The 9,564-nt window shown below is 35.9% G+C and overlaps 1 protein-coding gene across 2 annotated transcripts in view; it reads left to right on the top strand.

Moving 5' to 3' along the window:
* The window catches only part of ZDHHC15 (zDHHC palmitoyltransferase 15), a 156,746-nt gene extending 147,736 nt beyond the window's left edge, over window positions 1–9,010 (top strand). For both annotated transcript variants that reach the window (XM_019018810.4, XM_019018811.4), the window contains one exon: window positions 4,510–9,010. The gene's annotated coding sequence lies outside the window, so the exon portion shown is untranslated. The remainder of the gene's footprint in view (window positions 1–4,509) is intronic.
* The last annotated feature ends 554 nt before the right edge of the window (window positions 9,011–9,564 follow it).

Raw genomic sequence — 9,564 nt, 5'->3', positions numbered from 1 at the left:
GTGCAGTGGAGTGATCTCGGCTCACTGCAACCTCCACCTCCCAGGTTCAAGTGATTCTTCTGCCTCAGAACCCAAGTAGCTGGGATTACAGGTGTGTGCCACCACGCCCGGCTGCTTTTTGTATTTTTGGTAGAGATGGGGTTTCTCCCTGTTGGCCAGGCTGGTGTCTAACTCCTGACCTCAAGTGATCTGCCCACCTCGGCCTCCCAAAGTGTTGGGATTAGCCACCGTGCCGGGCCTCATATTCTGATAATAATAGAAAAGTACTTGGGAACACAGGAGGGAAGAGCGGGAGAAACCTTTTAAAACTTATTAAGATATGAAGAATTTTTTAAACTGTATGTAGATAATTATTACATTGATATTTGTAAAAAGCTCCAAACTGAAAACAACCTGAACGTCTATCAGTAGAAGAATGCATTAATACATTATATATGTCCAAGTAATTAGATATATAATATATATTTCCCTTCATTTTCTTTTGAAGTTTTTTAAATAAAAAAGGATGAAAGAAAACATGAATCCCTTGTGTTTAAAATGTAGAATCAATGCTAATTTTTTCATTTTGCCTCTAAATTTTGTATACAAAAAATTATTGCCATAATTTTTACCCCAAAAATGTACTTATTCTAGATTATATTTTCTTCAAAATGAAAAGACAAACTTGAAAAATATTTGCAAACTATACAACACACAAAATTTAATATGCTTAATTTACAAAGCTCTTGCAAATCAGTAAACAAAAGAAAAACACAACAGTTAGAAAATGGGCAAAGCAACAAAAGAAAGCAATGAGGAAAGAACTCTCTATTCAATTAATGGTGCTGGGATAACTGGCTAGCCATATGCAGAAGACTGAAACTGGACCCTTACTATTCTCCATATGCAAACATTAACTCAAGATGGATTAAAGACTTAAATGTAAGACTTCAAACTTTAAAAATCCTAGAAGCAACCCTAGGAAATACCCTTCTCAACATTGACCTTGGCAAAGAATTTTTGGCCAAGTCCCCAAAAGCAATTGCAACAGAAACAAAAATTGACAAGTGGGATCTAATTAAACTGAACAGCTTCTGCACCGCAAAAGAAATTATCAGTAGCAAAAACAATCTACAGAATGGAAGAAAATATTTGCAAACAATGCATCTGACAAAAGTTTAATATCCAGAATCTATAGGGAACTTAACAAGCAAAAAAAAAAAAAAAAAAAAACAACCCTATTAAAAATGGGCAAAGGACATGATGAACAGACGTTTCTCAAATGAAGACATACAAGCAGCCAACAAACATATGAAAAAAATGCTCATCATCACTAATCATCAGAGAAATGCAAATCCAAACCATAATGAGGTACTATCTCACACCAGTCAGAATGGCTATTATTAAAAAGTCAAAAAATAACAGATGCTAGTGAAGCTCCAGAGAAAAGGGTATGCTTATACACTGTTGATGGGAATGTAAATTAGTCCAGCCACCGTGGAAAGCAGTTTCAAGATTTCTCAAAAACACTTAGAACTGCCATGCCACCCAGCAATCCCGTTACTGGGTGTATATACCCAAGGAAAATAAATCCTCCTAACAAAAAGACTTATGTACATATATGTTCATCACAGCACTATTCACAGCAGCAAAGACATGCAATCAACCTAGATGTCCATCAACAGAGGACTAGACAAAGAAAATGTGGTACATGTATATGATGGATACTACACAGCCATAAAAAATAATGAAATCTTATCCTTTTCTGCAACATGGATGCAGCTGGAGGCCATAATCCTAAGAAAATTAACACAGAAACAGGAAACCAAATAATGCATGTTCTCACTCATAAATGGGAGCTAAACATTGAGTACACATGGAAACAAAGATGGCAACAATAGACACTGCGGACTACTAGTTGGGGAAGGACAGAAGGGGGTGGGTTGAAAAACTACCTATTGGGTACTATGCTCACTACCTAGGTGATGGGATCTACACCCCAAACCTCAGCATCACACAATATACCATCTAACGAGCCTGCACATGTACCCCGAATCTAAAATAAAAGATGAAATTATTTTCAAATTTTGTAAAAAGAAAATGGGCAAAGGATGCAAACAATCAACAAAATAGAAAGTAAAATGAAAAATAAACATTAAACTTGTTCAACTTCACTGTAAAGAAATGCAAATTAAAATAACCTGAAATACTAATTTTTATCTATTAAGTCAGCCAATTTTTACAAATTACAGTACCTATTATAGGCAAGGACATGCTGAAACAGATGTTCTTATACAATGCTGATGTAAGTTTAAATTCATAGATCACTTTTTTAGTGCAACTTGGAAACACGTATAAAAACATTAAAATCTCATACTTTTTAATTCAAAGAAACTTGCACTTTAATTTTATTCTGCATTTTTGTGCCTTTATACTACAAAAAAACTATATACTTTTATAATATACAATCTGGTGAGTTTTGAAATACGTTTACATCTGTGAAACCATCGCTGCAATCAAAATAATGAATATATCCATCTCTCCCAAAAGTTATCTTCTGCACTTTTATAAATAACCCCTGCGCCATCACCAGGCAACCACTGATTTATTTCATTACTATCAGTTTTCATTTTCTAGAATTTTAAACAAGTAGATCTGTACAAATGTATTTTTTTGTTTTGTCTGGCTTCTTCCACTCAGCATAATTGAGATTCACCTTTGTTGCTGTGTGTAAGGATAATTCATTTCTTTTTATTGATGAGTAGTATTCCACTGGATATATATATATATTATATATATATATATATACACACACACACACACACAAAAATTTACTTTTCCATCTATTAATGGATATCAGAAGTGTTTCTAGTTTTTTGCTCATACACATAAAGCTGCTATACACATTTGTGACCAAGACTTTGTGTGAACCTGTGCTTGGGTAAGTACCAAGGAGTAGGATGGCTAAGTCATATGGTAGGCATAGAAATTTTTTTTTAATGAACCATTTTTCTATCCTGTCCCTGTGTGTGGTAGATGCTCACTCTCTCATTCTTTCTAGATAGCTTTATCAGATTAAGGAGGTTCCCTTTTTTAAAATTATACTTTAACTTCTGGGATACATGTGCAGAACGTGCAGGTTTGATACATAGGTATACATGTGCCATGGTGGTTTGCTGCACCCATCAACCCGTGGTATATCTACATTAGGTATTTCTCCTAATGCTATCCCAAACCTAGCCCCCCATCCCCCGACAGGCCCCAGTGTGTGATGTTCCCCTCCCTGTGTCCATGTGTTCTCATTGTTCAACTCCCACTTATGAGTGAGAACATGTGGTGTTTGGTTTTCTGTTCCTGTGTTAGTTTGCTGAGAATGATGGTTTCCAGCTTCATCTATGTCCACTTATCTGTGGGAGCTAAAAATTAAAACAATTGAACTCATGGAGTTAGAGAGTAGAATGATGATTACCAGAGGCTGGGAAGGGTAGTGGAGGGGTGAGTGCTGGAGGGGAATTGGGGATTGATAATGGCTACAAAAAAAAAAAAAAACAGAAAGAATGAATAAGACCTAGTATTTGCTAGGGCAATAGGGTAACTATAGTCAAAAATAATTTAATTGTACATTTTAAAATAACTATAAAAGTATAACTGGATTGTTGGTAACACAAAGGATAAATGCTTGAGGTGATGGATACCTCATTTACCAAAATGTGATGATTATGCATTGCATGCATGTATCAAAATATCTCATGTAATACATAAATATATATATACCTACTATGTACCCATAAAAATTAAAAATAAAAATAAATTTAATAAGATATGTTATCCAATTTTCCATCATCATAATGTTGTGAATAATATCACTAAACATAAATCTTCCTCCTCATTTATAATCATTTCCATAGGATAGAATCCTGGAAGCAAAATTACTGGTATGAATTTTTTAAAGGGTCAATGGATAAGGCCAAATCATTTTCCGGAAAGCTTAAACAAATAGCTACTTGAGGGCCTACTATATGCCAGATATTGTTTCAGGAAGATTATATTATGCCAGTTTTACAGATGAGCAAACTAGGATCCATTGACATTATTTTTCTAGAGTTATGGAGATAAGAGGCAAAGCTAGAATTCAGATTCATAATTGCCCAATTTCAAAGCTCTTGTTATTTCCATGTGGATTTCAAAAATAGTATTTTTGAAGTATCAAATTATATATTTACTAAAGAAAATGTGGAAAATGCAAGTAGAAGGTAGAGAAATGAAAACAAATTACCCATGAATCCACCACTTTCAATAGTTCAGTATATTTCCTCAGTCTCTTATTCCAAATATAATTTTGGGGGTCAAAAATATAGCATTGTATATATAATTTTATATCCTGCCTTTTTCACTTAACATTTTTCAGTGCTGATCTATACTCTTCATAAATGTAATTTTAATGGTTGCATATTATTGTCAAGTGGGTGTTACCACATGAATATTTACAGTTGTTCAGCTCATCTGTGAATTTCTTCTCTTCATTCCCAGGACTCACCATCTCTGCCTCCCATGAGGCTTACAGAGTTCAATGTTGGAAATCATTGTAATCTTCAAAATAAGTCACCGTGTTGGATTCAAAGCTTCAAAATTTGAAAGAATTCCATCAAATACTTGCTGTGTAAATGTTTCTGGACTTTATGTTATTTAATTTACCGACTGAAATCCAATTTGGAATTTGGTAGCAGTTAATTCAAGCCAATTTTTTTTGTTTCTTCATTTCCCCTCCCCCAATCCATGAAAGCCTAAATGTAAAATATATCTTTTCATTCATCTTATCAGGTAAAAGGAAATTCGGAAAATTTCCTTAGAGTCTTTAATTCCCCCACAAAGATTATTAATCACATATACAGGGCCTTTTTGGTGTTGAAGGGAATCAAACTACATTTGCTGCTTGTGTGCGTGTGCATTTATGAACATGTACAGCATATCTATACAAAATTCTGCTATAGTGTGAAAATCAAGGCTAAAAACCTGAAGCCTCTGTTTAATTATGCTTTTCCTCTAAATAGCAACTTAAATATTTGCTAGACTTTGAACCATCGCTATATCAAGTATCTAAAATTTGGGAGGGTGAATCAGTACACTGTGACCAAGGTCCTCAAATTGGAACTTGAACAACAATGTAAAACCTGTTCTGTCACAAATGTTCCTGAAAGCACCACAGCTACTCAAGAATATCAAATTCAGGACATAAACTTTATTAAACATAATAACCAGTGTTTTTTAAAGACTTTTTTGTCAGGGTGCAGTAAAATTCTCCAATTACTTTTATTCATTTATCTGCTTCCTAGTTTTATTTTAGCCTTTATGAGTTATTTTATGATGAAAGAAAATCTATAAGCCTAAGTTATGGCCCATAGGTTTTGTTAAGGGTTTTCAGAGTGATTTTCAGGTTTAATTTCACTGCCTTTCATAAGGGTAAAGTTTCACAGCTGACATCATTAGCCTGAAGATTAGCACTAAAGAGCTGTGTTTTCATAGCAGGGGCTATTGTACAGACAGTGATAACCAAATAGTAATATGCCAGTTCTTTCTTCTTTTTTTAGCTTCAGTAGTAGCTAAGCCGTTAATACGGTTTGCATCAATTTCCCCATTTATTTATAATCAGCCTTTCTTTTAGTCCTAGTGCCTGAATCAATGAGTGAGAATACTAGTACTGCTTCTTTACAATAATAATATCTTGAGTATTGATATCTTTCATTTTTTCATCCAGCAGTCCAGTGCCCAGCTGCTGACAATAAAAGCTCCAACTCTTTTAGAGATCGGTGGAATTTAGAAGCATCTTACAGGTATCAAGGAATTGAGCTTCTAGAGGGATGGTTTGGCTTACTAATTTATCTTCCCTGAAATATGTTTGAGTAAAAAAGAGTTGCCTGCCACAATTTAGTGTTGGGGTTCCAGTGGAGCTGAGAAAGTGAACAATCCAGCTACTTAAAGCAACAACAAAACCTGTTCATCTGGACCCCTAGGTAATTTTGACCAAGGTGAGACTTTTGGCATAAATTAAATGGATTGTGGTCAGCATTACATTTGAGAGAATACTAGACATGACTACACTTATTAGGGCTAGTGACTTTCTCAAACTCAGAAGCTAAAAAGCAGCCTAGATGACTATGCACACACTGGGTTTCATGATGAAATCTTCTTATATATTCAGATGGAAAAAAAATTTCCCCTTACACTCTTTCTCAAAATACTCTCGTTTGGGTTTTTCTTGAAACCTTATTTGGCCATTCCCATGGTTTTATGACAGACAAGCCTCGTCTTCTATTCATATAGATATGCACCCTTTTCTACATGTATGGCCTTTACTTACTACACAGCAAGTAGGCCTCAAAGTAATCTTCCTCTTTCCCATCAATCGTCTTCTGCCAAGCATTCAGGCAGAGCAGCTGTTAACTGTGATTCAAAGTCAGAAAAACATCAAGAACTTCTTTGATGCATAGAGTGTATCAGCACTCAGCTCCCACAGAAGTCAAGTCACAAAATATAGTGTCAGTTAACTATAAGGAAGTTCCAGAGAGGTAAAGCTCAGGAAAGATGTAATGCAAAGCTGATTGTTTAATGTCTTACAGATTTACACTGTCTTTAAAAGGCCAAATAAGGCTGGGTGCAGTGGCTCACACCTATAATCCCAACATTTTGGGAGCCCAAGGCGGCCAGATCACCTGAGGTCGGGAGTTCAAGACCAGCCTGACCAACATGGAGAAACCCCGTCTCTACTAAAAATACAAAAATTAGCCAGGAGTGGTGGTGCATGACTGTAATCCCAGCTACTCAGGAGGCTGAGGCAGGAGAATCGCTTGAACCTGGGAGGTGGAGGTTGTGGTGAGCTGAGATCGTGCCATTGCACTGCAGCCTGGGCAATAAGAGTGAAACTCTGTCTCAAAAAAAAAAAAAAAAAGCCAAATAAATCAGGGTTTTACCAGGGGCTCAGAGATAAAAAGAAAACCTATTCCTATTTTAGCATTTTGGTCTCATTGGTTTATAGACTCTGATAATATCCCTATCCATGGATCATTTGAGTATTGACTAATGTACATAGGTACCCAACTGGTTGATTATTAATCAAGAATACAGAATTTTATTTAATAATTAGCACACCCTGATCTGGCTTCTTTGCTTGGTTTTCTTTGGATCCCTGTCCAATAACCTCTGTGGAATCTCATTCCCTAATCATTGATACTCATTTTCTTCATTTGCAAAATGAAGATACTCATTGTTAGGATCCTACTGCTGAAGGGTGCTAGGTAACTTTCTAGTGCTCTTATATGTCTTTAATTATAGGACTGGAATGAAAAGCTTAACCATACAGTATTTCTAAGCAAAATAATGTACTCCATTCTTTTGTCCATACTCTCATTGCTGATTTGTTCTTGCAGGACTTAGAGCACTTTGTTAATGTTCTTCCATTCACTCCAACAGTGTCCTCAGAAAGAGACAGAATAAAAAAATTGTTCCCCATGGTACAGCTGGAAAAATTAAGGGGAAAAGAGATTAAGTGGTCCCCAATGGAACACAGCTGTCTTACGCAGGGCTCACAGTTACCATGTTCAGTACATTGTTAAAGTAACTTGGCTTCCCAGGACTGGAATTATCATGGAGCAGTTAGAATTTTGAGAGTAATTACAACAGGATCACATTCTGAAAGAGTCACATTTTGTCAAAAATCTGAAAAGTATGCAATTTGTACAACTCTTACTTTCTATGTGATAAGAATGTAATATGTGCCTCTTTCCCCTACTAGCCCCATGTGACACATATTTTTCACACTATGTGGCATCAACCAGTGCCATTACCTCCTGTGGCACCATAGAGTCCAATCTCAGGGCAGACATTGCCAAGGTAAAGAATGCACTTCATGTTTATGCCAAATTGCACAAAGTATAGACATTGAGGTTAATGGAGATTTAAGCACAATCCTAGCAAGTAAGTTTTAAGAATACTGAATATTATACATTATTGTAACATGAACCTAAAATTAATTTAACAGGGCCCAAATTCATAGGAATGTAACAGTCATTGAAAGCCTATTCTTTTCACCTCTCATCACACATATCTACATACATGTATGCACATGTACACACACACACACACACACATACACATTTTCTCCAAAGCAGGCTGCCTCTTCAGCAGGAGCGAATACTTTAATTTAAAAGAATGATTATCTGTTTTCTCCTTTTAGAAAAAGAGTCTAAGAAACACAGCATGTGAAGAACATTAAATTTATACATTCCAGAATCTCTGCTCTCAGAGTAGCTAAGAGATTCGGTACAGAAGACGTTCTATGGAGAAGCACAGGGGGCATCTAATGAGATTGTCAGGCCCTTGGACAAGATCCATATTCTTAGAAAATTAATGAGTTCCATCTCGTTAGGAATTGGTTGATGAGGTATGGTACATCTGCATTTCTTTAACCATAGCTGTAATGTACCATATTAAATTGTAGCCTTTTGCATGCGGGTATTATATAATAATGAATGGGTGGCTCTTAGTAGCATGCAACCCATGACTGTTTACTTCCCTAAAAGGGTTAGGTCTGTGTCCTGCACAGTGTTCAAAACCATTAAATGTGTTCTTTATAGCAGGATGGTACACAGCCATCAGCAGAATGAGTTAAAACCAACAATGAATTCAATATACCAGGAAATAGATTGTTAGTAGGGAATGGCATTAAAGGAAAAAAAATTAGATAAGATGCATTCAAGGAATAATTACTTTCACTCTGCTGGCTTAATCAGTGAAGGAACACAAAAGGAAAGCTGGCAGTGGGTCTTGGTAATATATGAACTATATTAGAATGCCAGAAAAGGAGACCTCAGAAGTTAAACACAGGTTGCCAATCTGCTACAATTATTTTTCCCACAATCTGCTCAAAATGATTGTATATAGTATTCTTAAAACCATGTGTCTTGGTGCGGAATTATTGACCAATGCTGGCCAGCTTTATCTTCATATATCCTTCATTAAAAGTATATGCATATAATTGTTGGTTTTTTTCCTAAATTGTGGCTTTGTTAAACAATGTTGACAAACCCTAAAGTTTCAGACTACTCTAAGGAAGTTTCTATACATCTAATTTCATAGGGGTATAGTGATGTTTATTCACTCAGGTTGATTGGTATGTGTGGTATGTAGACTTCTCTGTAACATCTCACCTTCTGAACAGCCCCTTCCATGCGTTCAGTATTTCTGTATTATGTTCTTACATGAATATGAATTGGGAAATTAGCTGCAATGGCTTTTAGATAGAAAGCTGACCAGTCTAGTGACACTTAATCACATTCTGTCTCTACTCAGCCTCACACATCTTTTGCCTTTCACTCTGCCATTGTGATGAAAGGAAAAAGAAAGAACTTTTCTTATGTGCCTAAGGGTGAAGTGAACTCTGGTTTGCTTTTTCTTACACTGAAGGCTATGTGTACTATTCTCCAGATGCATGTCACCTGAAAAAAGATACATAGAGGGGAACAACAGACACTGGGACCTATCAGAGGGTGAAGGGTGGGAGGAGGGAGAGGACCAGAAAAAATAACTAAT

The sequence above is a fragment of the Gorilla gorilla genome, chromosome X, assembly GCF_029281585.2.
Source record: "Gorilla gorilla gorilla isolate KB3781 chromosome X, NHGRI_mGorGor1-v2.1_pri, whole genome shotgun sequence".
Lineage (NCBI taxonomy): Eukaryota > Metazoa > Chordata > Mammalia > Primates > Hominidae > Gorilla > Gorilla gorilla.
The sequence above is the reverse complement of the archived record's forward strand: the minus strand, read 5'-3'. Positions and strand labels throughout refer to the sequence as shown.